At 40.4% G+C, this 20255-nt stretch overlaps 1 protein-coding gene across 1 annotated transcript in view; it reads left to right on the top strand.

The window, feature by feature from the left end:
• The first annotated feature begins 258 nt into the window (after positions 1 to 258).
• Positions 259 to 20255, top strand: part of LOC309608942 (uncharacterized protein) — a 574070-nt gene continuing 554073 nt past the window's right edge. Inside the window, exon 1 of the mRNA XM_082349690.1 lies at positions 259 to 1302. The gene's annotated coding sequence lies outside the window, so the exon portion shown is untranslated. The remainder of the gene's footprint in view (positions 1303 to 20255) is intronic.

The raw sequence follows: 20255 nt of genomic DNA, 5'->3' as shown, positions 1-20255 counted from the left end.
ATTAATAGTTGAAAGTGGTACCTGATTTATCACCACTCGCATTAGTTAGTGAAAATATAAAAGATGCATTGGTATCACTTAGGTCCAATGGCTTCTACCAAGTTCTTTCAACAGTTTGTTTCCACCTTTATTATAAAACATTTAGTAAAGAGTGGGATCTGGGGTCAGTCACGCGGTTCAGAGTCTCGGGTGGGTAACTATTCTTCTGTGTGCCACAGTTTCATCCGTAAGCGTGTACAATGTGCACACGTTGCAGGGTTGTTTACAGTGCCTGGCACATGGGCTAAAGCATGTAAACTATTACACAAAGTTAGAAATTGTACCCTGTTGGACTTGCTTGCCGAAGGCAAACGGGTCTAAAATTGTTTTTGGAAAAACAGCTTGTACGGTATATGTATTGTATGTTTCCTGTTAAGGACCACCATGGGCTGATATGCCCACGAATGCACAACAGTAATAGCCCACATCTATGCATTATGCACTTTGAATGACAGAGAACTCACAAGGCCAAACATTAAAAAAAAAAAAAAAGAAATCAGCCTTAACGTTTCACGATATATAGTGATCCTTGTCTTTTTGCAGACTAAGGATTACTGGGATAACATTTGGACGAGGAAGATTTAACCTAAAATCAAAGGTATTTTCAAAAAATGGCGGGAATACATCTAGCTTTATAGAAACCAGGGGGCCTAAAAATAAAAACCATGACCCCGACGTGATTCGAACACGCAGCCTTCTGATCTGGAGTCAGACGCGCTACCGTTGCGCCACGAGGTCCTGCTGGGCTGTGGCTCGCGCAATTTCTTAGGACTCCGGTAACATGGCGTCTCTTCCGGGCACGCCTCGCCTTTTCTTCCATTCTCTCCCTGCCCTTCCATCCAGTTTAGGTCAGACTGGAGACTGATTCTTTTAGTGCCAAGATTTTCCTCACAGCTATCCCTCTACCTAGGCTAGGATGGAACTAGCAGAGGCGGGAAAATGGAGCTCCCCTTTTAGTCGAGTCTCCAGGGTCAAAGGAAACCAGTCCTTCCTCTTCTGCAAGCGATTTCCGTTCTAACCTGCCGGGCTAGGGGCGGAGACTAGGCTCTCATCTTCCCCACCCCCTCCCCGTTCTGTGGGCTGAGTTCGTGACCTCCGTTTGGAATTTGGCGGGGCGCTACTGCGCATGCGTAGGCCTTTGCCAGCTAGCGTCAGCTACCGGCTGGGAGCGAGCAGTGGGTTTTTGACGAGCGTTTTCGTCCTTCTTAACCCTTCTGACAACAGTGTAAAGCGTCTACTCTCAGAGTTGGCTTTTATCTCACGGTGAGCATTAAGCTTAAAAGTTACCATTTTGAAAAGACGCACTTATAAAAAATATCCGCATGTTGTGTTTGTCAGCCAGGCCGGGCAGTTGAATTACGCGGGAAATAGTAGTAGTGGTTAGTAAAAGTGAGTCATTCTCCCCGTCGGGGAATTGAACCCCGGTCTCCCGCGTGACAGGCGGGGATACTAACCACTATACTAACGAGGAGCTGTTTATTAATTTTCTCTCAAATATTACTTCAAGGTGAGAAAAGATTTCCCCTCCTACAGTCACCTGCAGGTGTGAAAACACCCAGCCTGTTACTCCTCACATTATCCCTTCTGGGCGCCTTGGACTCTTTTCGTCACTGAAAACAGCAAATGGTTTAGAATAAATGAAACAAAATTCGCTTCCAGTTTTAGTGATGGTGACCTGTTGAACATAGTTTGCCAGGACTTTTCATGCTTTCCAGATGATTTAGGTTTGTGGCGGGAGATTTTTGTTTTAAGTGACCTTGAGTTGACGCAGAGTTTTTTTGTTTTTGTTTTTTTAATTTTATTAGAGTATGGTTGATTTACAATGTTGTGTTAGGAAGCAGAGTTTTACCTTCACAAATTTATATATTTTTTCTTTAGTCAAAATTCAAGGATATCATATGGTTGCCAGATGTCAGGGGCAGTAGGAGTTGCCCCACAGTCTAGTGCCTCTTCAAACTATTTGTAAGCTTTTCAGACACAAAAGGGCTCACGCAGGCCAAATGAAATTTTATTAGCTGATTTTTCCTGTATTTAGGTCTTTTTCCTGAGGCGTCTACAGTTTACTCGGAAATGACAAACACTTAAATGGTTAAATAATAATACATTTAAATAATTCAAAACAAGGATGTGCCATTGATTAAACATAGAGTTAGGAAAGTACATTAATATAATAATTTATATTATCCTGAGCCTTTTCATAAACAGGATCAAGCCTGTTCCCAGGGGGACCAAGAGGACCTCACTTACGAACTTCTAAGGTTAACTCTAAATAAGTGAATTTATAGAGTTACAAACTGACATGATTAAATGTTTTTATTATAGAACTTAAACTTACGTGTCTTAAGAAATCCATTCCTTGTACTAGGAATTAGTATTTTTATAGATCATAGGTTACATGGTGTTTTCCATCTGATGAAAGTGATTTTGCATTTAAACGCAGACATTTAAAAAAATGGCAATTTCTTTTTTTTTAACATCTTTATTGGAGTATAATTGCTTTACATTGTTGTGTTAGTTTCTGCTGTATAACAAAGTGAATCAGCTCTACATATACAAATATCCCCATATCCCCTCCCTCTTGCGTCTCCCTCCCACCCTCCCTATCCCACCCCTCTAGGTGGTCACAAAGCACTGAACTGATCTCCCTGTGCTATGCGGCTGCTTCCCACTAGCTATCTATTTTACGTTTGGTAGTGTATATATGTGCATGCCACTCTCTCACTTCATCCCAGCTTACACTTCCCCGTCCCCATGTCTTCAAGTCTCTTCTCTACGTCTGCATCTTTATTCCTGTCCTGCCCCTAGGTTCTTCATTTTTTTTTTTTTTTAGATTCCATATATGTGTTAGCATACGGTATTTGTTTTTCTCTTTCTGACTTACTTCACTCTGTATGACAGTCTCCAGGTCCATCCACCTCACTACAAATAACTCAGTTTCATTTCTTTTGGCTGAGTAATATTCCATTGTATATATGTGCCACATCTTCTTTATCCATTCATCTGTCAATGGACACTTAGGTTGCTTCCATGTCCTGGCTATTGTAAATAGAGCTGCAGTGAACATTGTGGTACATGACTCTTTTTTTTTTCATGACTCTTTTTGAATTATGGTTTTCTCAGGGTATATGCCCAGTAGTGGGATTGCTGGGTCATATGGTAATTCTATTTTTAGTTTTTTAAGGAGCCTCCATACTGTTCTCCATAGTGGCTGTATCAATTTACATTCCCACCAACAGTGCAAGAGGTTTCTCTTTTCTCCACACCCTCTCCAGCATTTATTGTTTGCAGATTTTTTGATGATGGCCATTCTGACTGGTGTGAGGTGACACCTCACTGTAGTTTTGATTTGCATTTCTCTAATGATTAATGATGTTGAGCATCCTTTCGTGTGTTTGCTGGCAATCTGTATATGTTCTTTGGAGAAATGTCTATTTAGGTCTTCTGCTCAATTTTGGATTGGGTTGTTTGTTTTTTTGACATTGAGCTGCATGAGCTGCTTGTAAATTTTGGAGATTAATCCTTTGTCAGTTGCTTTGTTTGCAAATATTTTCTCCCATTCTGAGGATTGTCTTTTCATCTTGTTTATGGTTTCCTTTGCTGTGCAAAAGCTTTTAAGTTTCATTCGGTCCCATATGTTTATTTTTGTTTTTATTTCCATTTCTCTAGGAGGTGGGTCAAAAAGGATCTTGCTGTGATTTATGTCATAGAGTGTTCTGCCTGTGTTTGCCTCTAACAGTTCTATAGTGTCTGGCCTTACATTTAGGTCTTTAATCCATCTTGAGTTTAAAAAAATGGCAATTTCTGAGGCCTGTTTTGGCACTTTTTTTTTTTTTTTCCACTCTTAAATACACCCAAAGCCTCAATACAACTCAGTGTCCCTGGGCCTCCTTCTACTTCTGACCCTCCACTAACTCTTGTAAAGTCCAAAGGGCCCTGCGATAACTGTGCTGATGTCCTTTTCTGGGTAGGATTGAAGAGACTTGCCTCTGGTCTCTCAGTTGGAGAGGCGTCAGGGCAGTGGAAAGCCAGGTCTTCTGAACTGTTTGCACAAGGTTCCACACTGTGGGAGAAGAGGCTTAATCTTTGTCCCTTCAGAAGAGACACCAGCCTCTCCACCTAAGCTCTGTAAAGCTATGCCAGTGGCTATACATGCGTTGTTACTGCTCCTCTTTTATCCTCCCTAGGGATGGGAAGAAGCAGCCTGAGTCAGCAGAGATTATGGAGCAGGGAACGCAACACCTGCTGTCTATCTTCCTAAAATGGAAGGAAAAGAGAGGGTAACTAACCTGAACAGGGTAAGGCAGCTCAGAGATTCATCACCGTCAGCACTGCGAGAAAGTAAAGGTTAAAATCGGACTGGCAGTTCAGAGGGCATAGAACTCTCTTTGGAGGTAAACAGCATGACGGCAATTGATGTTATTGAAAGTTTCAAATCTTGCTTTACCTAAGTAACTGTTTGTAGAGCTTATCACAGCTTGCAGAAGCATTCACATTCATTTTCTCTTCCCAACAGCCCTGGGAGGTTAACAGGGCAAGTGTCTTATCCCTATATGAGAATCTTGTGTAGTTATACAGGTAGGAAGTGGTGGGAGGCCAGGAATCACCCAAGCCTTGACTGCAAATCTTGTGCAGTTTTCACCCTGCTGCACAGTTCCACATACATGTATATTAACAAAGAAATATGAGTTATGGAGAGAAAAAGTTTTATCACTTTGTATGTGTCACACTTGTTCCTGTACTAATATTTATTAATCTCTAATTACTTAGCAGACACTGTAGTTATTTATTCACTACTGAACCTACAATATGCCAGACATTGCTTTAGATGCATGAGGAGGTTTCAATTAACAAATTTTGTTCTTGTGGAGCTTATATCCTAACAGAAGGAGGACAGACCATAAACAATGATGATCATAGGTAAATAAGTTAGTTGGTGACAAGAGTGGAAATAGAAGAAAATAGCACGGTAAATGGGTTTGGAGAGTGGCAAGTTAAGTAAATAGAATGTGGTCAAAGTAGCCTTCATTTTTTTTTTTTTTAATTTATTTATTTTTGGCTGCATTGGGTCTTCGGTGCTGTGCGCGGGCTTTCTCTAGTTGCGGAGAGCAGGGGCTACTCTTCGTTGCGGTGCACCTGCTTCAGTAGTTGGGGCTTGTGGGCTCTAGAGCACAGGCTCAGTAGTTGTGGTGCACAGGCTTAGTTGCTCTGTAGCATGTGGGATCTTCCCAGACTAGGGCTCGAACCTGTGCCCCCTGTATTAGCAGGCGGATTCTTAACCACTGCACCACCAGGGAAGCCCTAGGCTTTGTTTTAAGAGGGTAACATTTGAACAGACTTGAGGGAAGTAAGAGGTGTAGTCGTATAACTATTTGGGAGGCCTGTGGGGCCTTAAAGTTCATTGTAGACTTTGGCTTTTATTCTGAGGGGAAATAGAGAGTTACTATAGGGCTTTGAGAAGAGAAATGACATGGTCTGGTTTATGTTTTTAAAGGGCTCTTGGCTCCTGGGTTGAGAGCAGACTGTATTGGACAAGAGCAGCAGCAGGGAGACCAAAGAGGTCTATTGCAGTAGTGATAGTGGTTCAGGCTGGAGTGGAGGTGGCTGGGAATGTGAGAGAAGCTGATGTATTTCAAAGGTAGAGCCAGTAGAATTTCCTGATAGAGTGACTGTGAGGTGTGAGAGCGAAAGAGGAATCAAAGATGCTTCCAAAATGTTTGGCCTGAGCAACTGGGAGGATAGAGTTGCCATCAACTGCAGTGGAGAAGAATAATGCTCGGAGTACCGCATCCATGTGGAGAGTCCACGTGAAGGGCACAGCTTGGGGGAGGCAGCAGGCCATTCCCATGGATGCTCTGTGGCTGGCACTCCTTGAACTGTGCAACGAAGCAGCTCTGCCTGCGGAGCAGTATTTTGGGGGATAAGAAGCATTTCAGTTTGGGATGTGTTAAGGCTGAGACATAGAGAAGGCAGTTGAATGTAATAGTTGAGTATTCATTGTACAGGTCGTTGTACCAGCACAGTGCGGGGGGGGGGGGGCTGGAGATACAGTGATGAACAAAGACAGACCCTGACCTCAAGGAGCTTCCATTTTAGTGGAGGAGACACAGAATAGTAACAACAACAACAACAATGTAAAATCACCACTGTGACAGTTACTAAGAAGAAGATGCAGAGGGAAGAGCTTTCTTGGTAGATGGAACTGGATGTGCAAAGATTATAGGAACTGAGGAAATGTGGTGAGCAGAGGGGCTGAAAGAAGGCTGACGTGATCAGGGAGGGAGAGGAAGGTCACGGAAGAGATGAGGCTGAAAGGCCAACCGGGAGTGGGACAAAGTCTTGCAGGCTGTGTTAAGAACTTCGGCCTCTTATTCATTTCTATTTATTTATTTATTATTTTTAGGGTTTATTGAGATATAATTTACAAACAGTACAATTCATTCTCTTTTAGGCATAGCATTCTATGAATTTTGAACATAATCAAAATCTTTCCACCACTTTCATCACAAAGTCCCCTTATGCCTCTTTGCAGTGAGTCTTCTGTCTCCAGTCCCAGGCACCGCTGATGAGATTTCCATTTCCAGAATGTCGTATTAATGGGACTGTGCAGTTTGTAGCCTTTTATTTTATTTTATTTATTTTATTTTTGGCTGCGTTGGGTCTTCATTGCTGCACGCGGGCTTTTTCTAGTTGCAGTGAGCAGGGCTACTCTTCGTTGCAGTGAGCAGGCGTCTCATTGCGGTGGCTTCTCTTGTTGCGGAAAACGGGCTCTAGGCGCGTGGGCTTCAGTAGCTGTGGCTCAGGGGCTCTAGAGCGCAGGCTCAGTAGTTGTGGCGCATGGGCTTAGTTGCTCCGCACCATGTGGGATCTTCCTGGACCAGGGCTCAAACCCATGTCCCCTACATTAGCAGGTGGATTCTTAACCACTGCGCCACCAGGGAAGCCCAGTTTGTAGCCTTTTGAATATGGCTTCTTTCACTTAGCATAATGCTTTTGAGAGTTGTCCAAGTTGTATGTATCAGTAGTTTTTTAAAAAATTGCTGATTAGTGTTCTATTGTATGGATGTTTGTGTATCCACTCTCTAGTTAATGGGCATTTGTATTTTTTCCAGTTTTTGACTGTTATAAAAATAGCTATTACAAACATTAGTGTACAGGTTTTTGTGTGGACATAGATCTTCAGTTCTCTTGGGTCAATACCTAGAAGTGGGACTGCTGAGTCTTAGGGTAAGTGTATGTTTACCTTCATGAGAAACTGCCAAACTGTTTTCCTAAGTGGCTGTAACAGTTTGCATTTCTCCCAACAATGTATGAGAGTTCTTGTTGTCCCATATCTTTGCTAGCACGGTATTGTAAGTATTTTTTATTTAAGCCTTTCTAATAGGTGTGTAGCGGGATCTCACTGTAGTTTGTTTGTTTGTTTTTTTGGTGATGCCAGTGTTAATTTTTTTTTTTTAATTGAAGTATAGTTGATTTACAATGTTGTGTTAGTTTCTGGTGTACAGCAAAGTAATTCAGTTATACATATATATATTCTTTTTTCATATTCTTTTCCATTATGGTTTATTATAGGTTATTGAATGTGGTTCCCTGCGCTATGCAGTAGGAGGTTGTTGTTTATCCAGTCTATATATAATGGTTTGCATCTGCTAGACCCATGTTCCCAAATTAACCCTCCCCCGCCCCCCTCCCCCTTCACTGTAGTTTTAATGTGCCTTTCCCTAATAATTAATGGTGCTGAGCATATTTCCATGGATTTATTTAAGTATCCAAATCTTTTGCCCTTTTAAAAATTGGGATGTTTTCTTATTATTGAATTTTGAAAGTTCTTTGTACATTCTGATTACTAGTCTTTATCAGATATATCATATATGAAATATATCTTGGGATATATCAACATACACACACACACACACACACACATATATATATATATAGATAGATAGATATATACACATACACATATACATATATATATCAACACATATATATCTTGGGAGATGTATTTTCTCCCAAGCTGTGTCTTGTCTTTTCACTCTCTTAAATAACTTTTTGTTTTTATCAGAGGATGCATGACCTAGTTTCTTGTGTCTCTTCCCTTTTTTCTCTGTTATGCTCACTTCCTCAACCCAACCTTTGAACATAATATAAACAAGAACTTGGGCTAGCTCACTACCCAACCTTCTTCTTCCCTTCCCTTCTCCCCATAATTAAAGAGCCTAAATTGCTCCTGAGTAGTTTTTGGATTCTATAATCATTCATTCACCGAAACATTATATCTATTAAAACATCGAACTTCCCCTGCAAATATGGGAATTAACCCTTCATAAACATTAAAATTCAAAGATAAATGTTTATGATTTGGGCCTGGATGGGTACATGTTTAGATTATGAAGGGGAAAAAAATCATACTTCACTGTTTCCCAGCCTAATTTATTTAAACAATAATCCAAAGTTAAAACTGACAGACAAAAGTGTGTCCCCCTCTAGTTCAATCAACCCTTCAGTCTTTTTTTTCCTTCTCATTAAGAAAACAAACAAAAACCTTTATTGATTTATTCTTTGTGCCAGGCATGGAGCTAGGCAGTGGGGACAAAGATATGGATAAGACTCACTTCCTGCCTTGAGGACTCAGATCATGGGGGAGGTAGACCCTTTAACTGATCATTATTCAACACTTCGTTAAGTGTTACGGTGGAGGCATAATCCAGGCCTATTGAGAACCTGATAAATGTTGGCTCTGCTTTAAGTGCTTTACACCTGTTAACCATTTAATCCTCTTACAATCCTTTGAGTTTGGTACAATAATTCTCCCCCTTTTACAGATGAGGAAGCTGAGGCACAGGAAGGTTACAGTCACACAGGCAGAAAGTGATGGAAGTATGTACAAAATAGTATGGAATTACAGAGAAGGGAGGACTACCTCTGCCTGAGGTGCTTGAGGAAAACCTAGCTGGGCCTTCAAAGGACGATGAACTTTGAAAGAGAAGGGGAAAAGTTTTCTAGCACTTCTGCAAGGGGGAAGCACTAATGCTAAGGCACAGAGCTTGTGAAGGAGAATGTGGGGATCTGGGAAACAGCAAGTAGAGGGGCTGCTGCTCCTGGGCTGCAGAAGGCAGAGAATGTCTCCATCTTTCATTGTTATGCACAGTCGGGGATCGTAAAGGATCACAGACTTTGAGGGGCTGGCAGGAACCTTGGATCTTTTCCACCCTTTCAGTTATCTGGGTAAGGAGACTGAGACCCAGAGAGCTCCAGTGATCTTCCTAAATTCCCAGGGCTGAGAACACCACTCTTTTCTTTTTTTGTTGTTGTACTAATGCAAGGGAATCTGTGAGCTGAGTGATTAGAGTGTGTGTGTGGTGCGGGGGGTGTTCCAGAGCATCAGATCTCGGCATCCCCTTCGCTGTGTTTATTGGCCCCAGGGCTGGTCTCAGCTTCCGTTCCGATTTCTGAGGAAGCCACCTGCTGGCACTGGCCCCAAGACTCAAGGTCACTGACCTTCCTGTTTCTTTATTCGGGTCTTGCTGGCCACCTGCTGACCTCTGCCGGTTAGTGGCTGTGTAGATTGATCTGTCTGACCTTAAGTCATCCTCAGACAGCCGGGAAGGACAAGTTCATTCTCCCTTTTTGGGGTGGGATGGCATAGTTTCTACTTCTTTTCTTTAATCTTTACCTGTTTTCTCTTCTAAATGCAAAGCAACAGAAAAATTCCCGCTTTATATGCACGACTTGGGTTTGGCATTCAAGTTTCTATCTTAGGGAAAAAGCTTCTGACATTTCTTATTCTTCTGTGATTCACTCATGTGACTAGCAAGGTTATCAGATTTATGGATAAAAATGAAGTTGATGATATAGTAAATGAGAAGGAAGCCAGCACAAAATAATATGAAGTGCACTATTTTTCTATGCGTTTCTATATACTGAAAAAAGTTTGAAAAGAAATATGTGAAAATATTAGGTTAGAGTATGTTGATGATCTTTCTTTTTTTTGCGTTTCTATATTTTCTAAATTTTCTGCTATGTGCCTGTATTATTCATGAACGCAGAAAAACAAGAAATAAAAATTTTTTGGGGGGTAAGTTACTAATATCAAGCAAAGCAAATAGCTCAAACGCACACCTGTGATAGTCTTTCATTGAATTAGGGTGACTAATCCATTCTCTGATTTTCCTTGTCAGCCCAAGATTTCATTATTTTGCAGCATAAGTTGTTTATATCTATTTCCTTAAGGCGGGGAGGTGGGTGGATGAGTAAGCAAACTTCAACGCCAGTAAAACAGGGCGTGCAGCCTTTTTCCCTTGTCCCTTTGTCTCCCGGCCCGTGTTCCCAGTCTTTTGTTGTTCCCCGCGCGGACTTTGATTCAGGATTTAAAGAAAAACAAGTGCCAGCCCTCCGCGCGCCCTCTGGTGTCCCAGTGAGGTATAGCCAGACAGTAACCCACAAAGATCACGGCCATTTCACACTGCGCTCTCCCCGCAGCGTGATGCCGCAGACGAGAATGTCTGGAATCTTAGAGGAAGGAGTCACACACCAACAAGCCTGACAGGTTTAGTCTTTGAAGCCATAGGTGTGGAAAGTGATTCTTAAAAAACAATTAAGGTAGGCGTCTGGGTATTTTTAAAAAATCTTGTAATAAAGTAAATTCTCAAAGCATTTGGCATAGGTTTCTGGGTTCTAAAACTAGGAAAGTCAAATTTTGTTCTATAATTAAAATATAAATCAGTACTTCGGGTTGAGTGCAAATAAATTAGATGAAAGGGGACTGGATACCTAGGCTTCAGCTTGACTGGTGATAATGATTTCTGCCACTTTGAGCTTTGGCAATATAATGTGAGAGTTGATACTGAAGGACCTTTTTGTCTATAATTTACTTCTTTGTAAACATCAAACCACATGTTTTTAAAAAGTATATTTCCACTAAAAAGCAAACAAACCAACCAATGTAGACAAAGAATATTTTTGTTTTAAGTGTTTAAGGATTGATGGGGTCCCAGGCTTTACAGTCTTACTTGAATAGGTGCTGGGAAGACAAAACTTTACTTCTACCTTCTTGGGGTCTCTGTTGGGCCTGAGAATTAAATTGACATAAGACATATTTAGGGGAGAAAAGTATACAGATTTTACGCGTATCTGGGAACCCCCATAGGAAAGTGAAGAACATAGAAGTGGCAAAATCTGAATATTTTTATACTAAGTTGAACAAAGAGAGGGAACTGTGGACAAGGAATCAAAATACATGGGGAGGCCAAAGGAAGATGGGAATTATTTTAACAAGGTCTATTTGTACAGAATTCTCTTGGCCTTGATGCCTCATCTCTGGTGATAAGAATGTTTCTTTCCTCCTGGTATAGGGAGGACATGTTTTCACATGGAGTTTTACCCCTTGCTTTCAAGAAGAAAAAAGGGGAGGTCAGAGCTCCTTTTTCTCCTGCTGTTTTTCAAGTAAAAATCTCAAAATAGTACTTATTTGGGATGGCATATGGTGAAATAGTATGAAACTACATAGTATGAAATTCAAAAAGTTCTGAAGGGTATGCAGAGGAAAGTCTCTCTCCCATCTTTGACCCACAGCTACAATTCTCAAGTGATGTTAGGAGTGGTCTGGCAGCTCAGCAAGGTTGTCAAGAGCTCTAGGTTCTTTCTTCTCATTCCTCTGGGTCTTCTTCTCTGCAACCCTTAGCAAATTGATTTTTCTTTTCATGATTGTCACCTCATGGTTACAAGATAGCTGCTGCAGCTCCGGGCATTATGGCCACTTTGAACGTTGGAGCATGAGGAGAGGCAGCTCCAGTAAACTCTCCTTTTGAATTTGTCCCTTAAGAAAGCCTCTCCAGAAGTACTCTGGCCATTGTTTCCCTATGTTTTTCTAACCCCTATTGGGTCACCAGCAGTCTGGGAAAGTGACTACCTGGTAAAAATGAATAGTGATTACAATATAGGTTTTGGTATTCTAGTGTTCTGTGCTATTTATAAGAACTGAAATCTGTTAGTATAATACTGTTTTTCCTTAATTTAACAATATGTTTTAATCAGTTTTATGTCTGGAGATATGCCTGGAAAATTACATACTGCATTAAAATTTCAAATCAAACAAAGGTGCATATGTTTTGAAAGCATTCTGACTACATCCTTCCTCTATTTCAAGTTCTTTCAAGACATCTTACTACTGACTTAATTCCAGTTTTCCCCATAATTAAAGAGGTTGAGTGTCTTTTCATATGTATCTGTCATTTGTACTTTCTCCAGAGCTAGTTTGGGTCTGACTTTTCTTCCAGAGTTTCCTGGTGAAATCATTTTAGAACAGCAACTGAGATGATGGTGACATCATCATGATCTCAGGATTACTAGGAGTGACCATATTTCCCACTTTGCTTGGGACAGTCCTAGCTTGTGCCTGTTTGTCCCACTGTGTTTTATTAACAGCAGTCCACTCACTTTCAAAAGTGTCTCAATTTGGAAGAAAAACTATATGGTATCTATTACTTAAAATATACATCAAAATGCCACAGTTGCCATTATGTTCTGGAATTTCAATCAGTAGGTGCAGGATTATCATGAAGGCTGGAGTTTGGTGGCTTCATTCGATGTTGTATCGCCAGAGCCCAGAACAGTGCCTAGTAGAGAGTAAGTGCTTAATAAATAAGAATAAGTCAATAAATAAACTTAGTGCTTGGAACTTGGCGCATTGCCACCTGAGCACCTGGACTCAGTTAGCAAGGAACATGGAGGAATGATTTTGGGGTGTAAACTAATGGTGCCTGCCAAAACATGCATTTTAGATTTTGATAGATATTGTCAAATTGTTCTCTACAGGGACTGAGCCAGTTTACACTCCCACCAGCAATATGTGAGAGCATCTGTTTCTCTAACCTCCATCCACATGGTGTTATCAAAATTTGTATCTGCCAATCTGGTAGTTTTAAATTGCATTTCCCTTATTATGGAGAAGGTTGAGCATATTTTCATATGTTTAAAAGCCATTTGGAATTCCTTGCCTGGCAACTGTCTGTTCATATCCTTTGCCCATTTTCTTTTCTTTTTTTTTTTTTTTTAAGTTAGTTTATTTATTTATTTTTATATTTATTTTTGGCTGTGTTGGGTCTTCGTTTCTGTGCGAGGGCTTTCTCTTGTTGCGGTAAGCGGGGGCAACTCTTCATCGCGGTGCGCGGGCCTCTTACTATCGCGGCCTCTCTTGTTGCGGAGCACAGGCTCCAGACGTGCAGGCTCAGTAGTTGTGGCTCACGGGCCTAGTTGCTCTGTGGCATGTGGGATCTTCCCACACCAGGGCTTGAACCCGTGTCCCCTGCATTGGCAGGCAGATTCTCAACCACTGCGCCACCAGGGAAGCCCTCCTTTGCCCATTTTCGATTGAGTTATTGGTCTCTTTCTTACTGATATGTAGGAATGCAAATAGTTGTTTCCAGTTTTTCATGTCTTTTGAGTTTGTTTTTGGTGGGTTTTTTTTGTTTCTTTTTTTTTTTCCTGAGCAGAATTTAAAAAAATGTATTCACACATAACTTTCCTTTTATAGCTCCTATGTTTTATATCATGCTCACCAAGGCTTTCCCCACTCCCAGATTAGAAAATAATCCTCCTGTATTTTCATCTCGTACTTTTAGATTTTCATTGTTTCACATGTCAGTCTTGACCCACCTGGAGTTTATTTTGGTGTAAGATTTGAGGTATTCCAAAAGAGTTCCCAGATCCAATTCCAATTTGTGTGTGGAGGCTTCCCCACATCAACAAGCAATTCTTGGATGCCTGCCGGGTGTCTGAGAATTCAACTCAATTCTGACACTGTTGACCTGGAGACAAAACCAGATTCCACAGGTAAAGGGCTCAGTCCCACAAGATGCAAGCCCAGGTTGTTACCTGTGCTTCTGACCAACCTGCTGTAAATCGGAGGTTCCAATGACCCCCTCCTAGGGGTTAATTAATTTGTTAGAATGGCTCACAGAACTCAGGAAAACCCATTTATTTACTAGATTACCAATTTATTATAAAAGGATATTAAAGGATACAAATCAACAGTCAGATGAAGAGAGACATAGGGTGAGGTATGGGGAAAGGGTGTGTAGCTTCCATGCCCTCTCCGGGGGGGGCCACTCTCCCCAATCTCCGCCTATTCATCAACCCTGCAGCTCTTTGGACCCTGTCCTTCTGGGTTTTTATGGAGGCTTCATTACACAGGCACGACTGACTAAATCATTGGCCACTGATGATTGACTCAACCTCCAGCTCCTATCTCTTCCCTGGAGGTCAGCGGGGTGAGACTGAAAGTTCCAACCCTCTAAGCACATGGTTGGTTCTCTTGTCAATCAGCCCCCACCCTTGGGAGGAATCCAGAAGTTACCTTCCCTGAAGCCTTTTCAGTGACTGAGGACAAGAGACCAAATATCCCATTGCTCTTGCTGCTCAGGAAATGCCAAGGGTTTTGGGAGCTGTGAGCCAGGAACTGTGGATGGAGACCAAATATATATAAGACATGTATAAATCATAATATTGCAGGTATGAATCCAATCTAATATTGTTTATTGAATATTCCATCTTTTTCTCATAATGGAAACTCTAAAGCGTTTCTGGACTTTAGGGACTCCATTTCCTATGACCAGTACTTTTAACATTCTAGTAAATTCTAGGGAAAGGCATTCAAGGGCAAAGCAGTCAGGATGAAAAGTTAATCTTTAGTTTCATGCCTTTACACCGTTCATTTTCTAATAACTACCTTTTGCTAAGCACTTATGTGTGAAGTATAATATACACAGAAGGCTGTATAAAATATATATGTAGGGTTTAAGAATACTGATAAAATGACACTTGTGTCCCTGTTACCTGGGTTAACAAGTGAAACATTGCAGTGACTGGAAATTCGCTGTGTGCTCTTCTTTAATCAAATTCTCCACCCTCCTCCTCAAGAGGTAATCATTAGCCTGATTTTTTTTTGGTAATTATCCCTTGCTTTGCTTTATACTTTTACCTTAGGTAATATATTGCTCATATTTTGACAACTGAGTAGCAAGCACAACCATTGTGGCAGGTTCTCAGAAGATAAGCTGAACAGTTCCCCGAGTCAAGTTTGTCTTTAGCACTTCTGAGAGAATCCAAGAGCTCCTTCTGGAAAGTCAGGGGTCAGATCAAGAGTGAGTTCTGGGAAACACAGGATATGCCACAGTTGGACCATCTGCTGTAGTTTGGGTCAGGTGACAGACATCTGCAGAAATATAGTCAGGCGATGGATGGCTCTCTATCTGATGCTTTTCTGCCTCTATGGCCCCTCTCCTACTCTCTAGAGGAAATCAAACCTGACCCCTTCTGTGGGGTGAAGGGAATTTCCTCAGCTCATCCAAACAGCAGGCCATGGTGAGTGTGTTAGTTTTCTATTGCCATGTAACAAATTCCCACAAATGTAACAGCATCAATCCTTCTCAAACTCTTCCAGAAAATTGCAGGGGGAGAAACACTCCCAAATTCATTCTATGAAGCCACCATCACCCTGATACCAAAAGCAGAAAAACATAACACATAAAAAGAAAATTATAGACTAATATCACTGATGAACATAGATGCAAAAATCCTGAACAAAATACTAGCAAACAGAATCCAACAGCACATTAAAAGGATCATACACCATGATCAAGTGGGATTTATCCCAGGGATGCAAAGATTCTTCAACATAACCAAATCAATCAATGTGATACACTGCATTAACAAATTAAGGAATAAAAACCATATGATCATCTCAATAGATGCAGAAAAAGCTTTGACAAAATTCCACACCCATTTATGATAAAAACTCTCCAGAAAATGGGCATAGAGGGAACCTACCTCAACATAATAAAGGCCATATGTGACAAACCCACAGCAAGCATCATACTCTATGGTGAAAAACTGAAAGCATTTCCACTAAGATCAGGAACAAGACAAAGATGTCCACTCTTGCCACTCTTATTCAACATAGTTTTTGAAGGCCTAGCTACAGCAATCAGAGAAGAAAAAGAAATAAAAGGAATACAAATTGGAAAAGAAGAAGTAAAACTGTCACTGTTTGCAGATGACATGATACTATACATAGAGAATCCTAAAGATGCCACCAGAAAACTACTAGAGCTAATCAATGAATTTGGTAAAGTTGCAGGATACAAAATTAATGCACAGAAATCTCTTGCATTCCTATACACTAATGATGAAAAATCTGAAAGAGAAATTAAGGAAACACTCTCATTTACCACTGCAACAAAAAGAATAAAATACCTAGGAATAAACCTACCTAGGGAGAAAAAAGACCTGTATGCAGAAAACTGTAAGACACTGATGAAAGAAATTAAAGATGATACAAACAGATGGAGAGATATACCATGTTCTTGGACTGGAAGAATCAATATTGTGAAAATGACTATACTACCCAAAGCAGTCTACAGATTCAAAGCAATCCCTATCAAATTACCAACGGCATTTTTTACAGAACTAGAACAAAAAAATCTTAAAATTTGTATGGAGACACAAAAGACCCCGAATAGCCAAAGCAGTCTTGAGGGGAAAAAAGGGAGCTGGAGGAATCAGACTCCCTGACTTCAGACTAAACTACAAAGCTACAGTAATCAAGACAATATGGTACTGGCACAAAAACAGAAATATAGATCAATGGAACAAGATAGAAAGCCCAGAGATAAACCCAAGCACCTATGGTCAACTAATCTATGACAAAGGAGGCAAGGATATACAATGGAGAAATGACAGTCTCTTCAATAAGTGGTGCTGGGAAAACTGGACAGCTACATGTAAAAGAATGAAACTAGAACACTACCTAACACCATACACAAAAATAAACTCCAAATGGATTAAAGACTTAAATGTAAGACCAGACACTATAAAACTCTTAGAGGAAAACATAGGAAAAACACTCTTTGACATAAACCACAGCAAGATCTTTTTTGACCTACCTCCTAGAGTAATGGAAATAAAAACAAAAATAAACAAATGGGACTTAATTAAACTTAAAAGCTTTTGCACAGCAAAGAAAACCATAAACAAGACAAAAAAGACAACCCTCAGAATGGGAGAAAATATTTGTAAATGAAACAATGGACAAAGGATTAATCTCCAAAATATACAAACAGCTCATGGAGCTCAATATCAAAAAAGCAAACAATCCAATTAAAAAATGGGCAGAAGACCTAAATAGACATTTCACCATGGAAGACATACAGATGGCCAAGAGGCACATGAAAAGATGCTCAACATCACTAATTATTAGAGAAATGCAAATCAGAACTACAGTGAGGTATCGCCTCATGCTGGTCAGAATGGCCATTATCAAAAAAATCTAGAAACAGTAAATGCTGGAAAGGGTGTGCTGAAAAAGGAACCCTCCTGCACTTTTGGTGGGAATGTAAATTGATACAGCCACTATGGAGAACAGTGTGGAGCTTTCTTAAAAAACTAAAAATAGAACTACCATATAACCCAGCAATCCCACTACTGGGCATATACCCTGAGAAAACCATAATTCAAAAAGAGACATGTACCACAATGTTCATTGCAGCACTATTTACAATAGCCAGGATGTGGGACCAACCTAAATGTCCACTGACAGATGAATGGATAAAGAAGATGTGGCACATATATACAATGGAATATTACTCAGCCATCAAAAGAAACAAAATTGAGTTATTTGTAGTGAGGTGGATGGACCTAGAGTCTGTCGTACAGAGTGAAGTAAGTCAGAAAGAGAAAAACAAATACCGTATGCTAACACATATATATGGAATCTAAAAAAAAAAAGGTACTGATGAACCTAGTTGCAGGGCAGGAATAAAGAGATAGACATAGAAAATGGACTTGATGACATGGGTGGGGGGACGAAACTGGGGAGAAGTGAGAGTAGCATCGACATACATACACTACTGAATGTAAAATAGTTGGCTGGTGGGAAGCAGCAGCATAGCACAGGAAGATCGTCTTGGTGCTTTGCGATGACCTAGGGGGTGGGATAGGGAGGATGGGAGGGAGGCTCAAGAGGGAGGGGATATGGGGACGTGTGTATGCATATGGCTGATTCGCTTTGTTGTGTAACAGAAACTAACACAGTATTGTGAAGTAATTATACTCCAATAAAGATCTATTAAAAACACACACACACACACATTTATTATCCCACAGTTTCCACAGGCCAGGAATTCAGCACATTTTAGCTGGCTTCTCTGCTTACAGTATCATAAAGCTGAAATCAAGATGTCGATTGGCTGTATCCTCACTTGGAGGCTTGGGTGGAGAAAGCTCTATTTCCATGCTCCCTCAGGTTGTTAGCAGAATTCATTTCCTTGCAGCTGTAGGACTGAAATCCCCATTGGCTTGCTGGCTGTCAATGGGGACTGCTCTCAGCTCTTAGAGGTGGCCCTCAGGTCCTTCAGCACTTGGGATTAAAGGCAGTGTCTCATTTTAGGATGCTGAGATTTTCCATGGCTTGCCGGTCCTGTAAATCACTGCTTCCACTGGCTTCTCCTCTGACCTTCACACCCTCAACCCTTAGTTGTATAAGCTTCTGATTTCCTCTATTAAAATGCTTCTATTTGTGTCCCTAGAGTGGCTTCTGTTTTCTTGGCCAAACTCTGACTGATACAGTTGTTTTGCTTTCATCATTGCTGTTTGGAAATTTGAAACCATTTTGATACCAATATGGAATATATGTGACCCTTTTTTCTTCTCTGGAGGCTGGTAGAATCATCTCTTTGACCCTCAGTATTTTGAAATTCCACAATAGTGTGTCATGGGTGGTTCTGTTTTTATCCATGGGGTATGGCTTCCAGAGCGTCCTTTCAGTCTGGTGATTTATGCCCTGCGGTTCTAGGACATTTTTCTGAATTGATTATTTTCTTCTGTTTATTTTCTCTGTCTTTTATCTTTCTGGAGCTCCTATTATCTGGATGTTGGACTTCTTGGGCTAGTTCTTTAATTTAAAATTTTTCTCATAGTTTTGTCTTTTTGCTCCATTTTGGGGAGATTTCTACAAATTTATCCTCTGGTTTTTAATTCTGTTAGCATATTTTAAATTTTCAAGTGTTCATTCTTTTATTGAAGTATAGTTGATTTACAATGTGTTAATTTCTGCTATACAACCAAGTGATTTAGTTATACATATACATACATTATTTTTTATACTCTTTTCCATTATGGTTTATCACAGGATATTGAATATAGTTCCCTGTGCTCTACAGTAGGACCTTGTTGTTTATCCATTCTCTATATAATAGTTTGCATCTGCTAACCCCAAACTCCCAGTCCATCCCTTCCCCGTCCCCCCTCCCCCTTGGCAACCACAATTCTGTTCTCTATGTCTGTGAGTCTGTTTCTCTTTTGTAGATAAGTTCATTAGTGTCATATTTTAGGTTCCACAAAGAAGTGACATCATATGGTATTTGTCTTTTTCTGACTTACTGCATCAAGTGCTCATTCTTATACTCAGATTATACTTTTATTTTTTATTTTTTTTTTCAGATTATACTTTTAAAGTAGCATTTAGTTCTGGTTTTATGAAAGCAAAATATTTTCTTTTCTCTCTGAGAATGTTAGTCTCAGAAGTTTTCCTCTCCTTTCTGTTTCCTTCAAGTTCCTTCTCCTTCTATTTGTTTGGTTCCCAGTGTTTACGCTAGGGGCTTTTCTCAGATGATTGGAAATTCTGGATTGTCTGCTCCTGATTAAGAGTGAGATCCCAAAAGATAATTTGCAGTTTTGAGAGTATGGGTAACTTGTTCACTTTAGGAGCCTCATTGTAGGTGTCCTGAATGATTAACCTCCATCCCCTTGACGGTATCTTTAGTTCTTTCTTCTTGGGCTACTTAGATTACTTGGAAAGCGTTTCAGTTGTCTATCTGGAGGATTAAGATCTGTTTGCCAATGTTTTGGGAGCCAAATAAGGAAAGAGAGCTGAGGGTCTCAGCATTCAGCCTTCAGTGAACACACCGTTACTTAATACACCTGATTTCAGTACAGTATCCATAATTTAAACAGTCCTCAAGTCCAGAGAACACTATTTTACCTTCTCTAGTGAATAAACAATCAGTTTTTTGCTGGTGTTGGAAATGGGCATTGATCTAGCTGTGTGGAATGAATAAATTGTTCCAGGGGGTTAACTGCTGCCTCCTTATTTTATCATCTTTTTCCATCTCCAGTACCAGAGGTCTCTGGTACTACCAGTTCCTGAAACCTTTGAGGATTCT

Source organism: Balaenoptera borealis (genome assembly GCF_965194805.1).
Source record: "Balaenoptera borealis genome assembly, chromosome: 13".
Classification (NCBI taxonomy): domain Eukaryota; kingdom Metazoa; phylum Chordata; class Mammalia; order Artiodactyla; family Balaenopteridae; genus Balaenoptera; species Balaenoptera borealis.
Note: the sequence above shows the minus strand (reverse complement) of the source record. Positions and strands in the feature narration are given on the sequence as shown.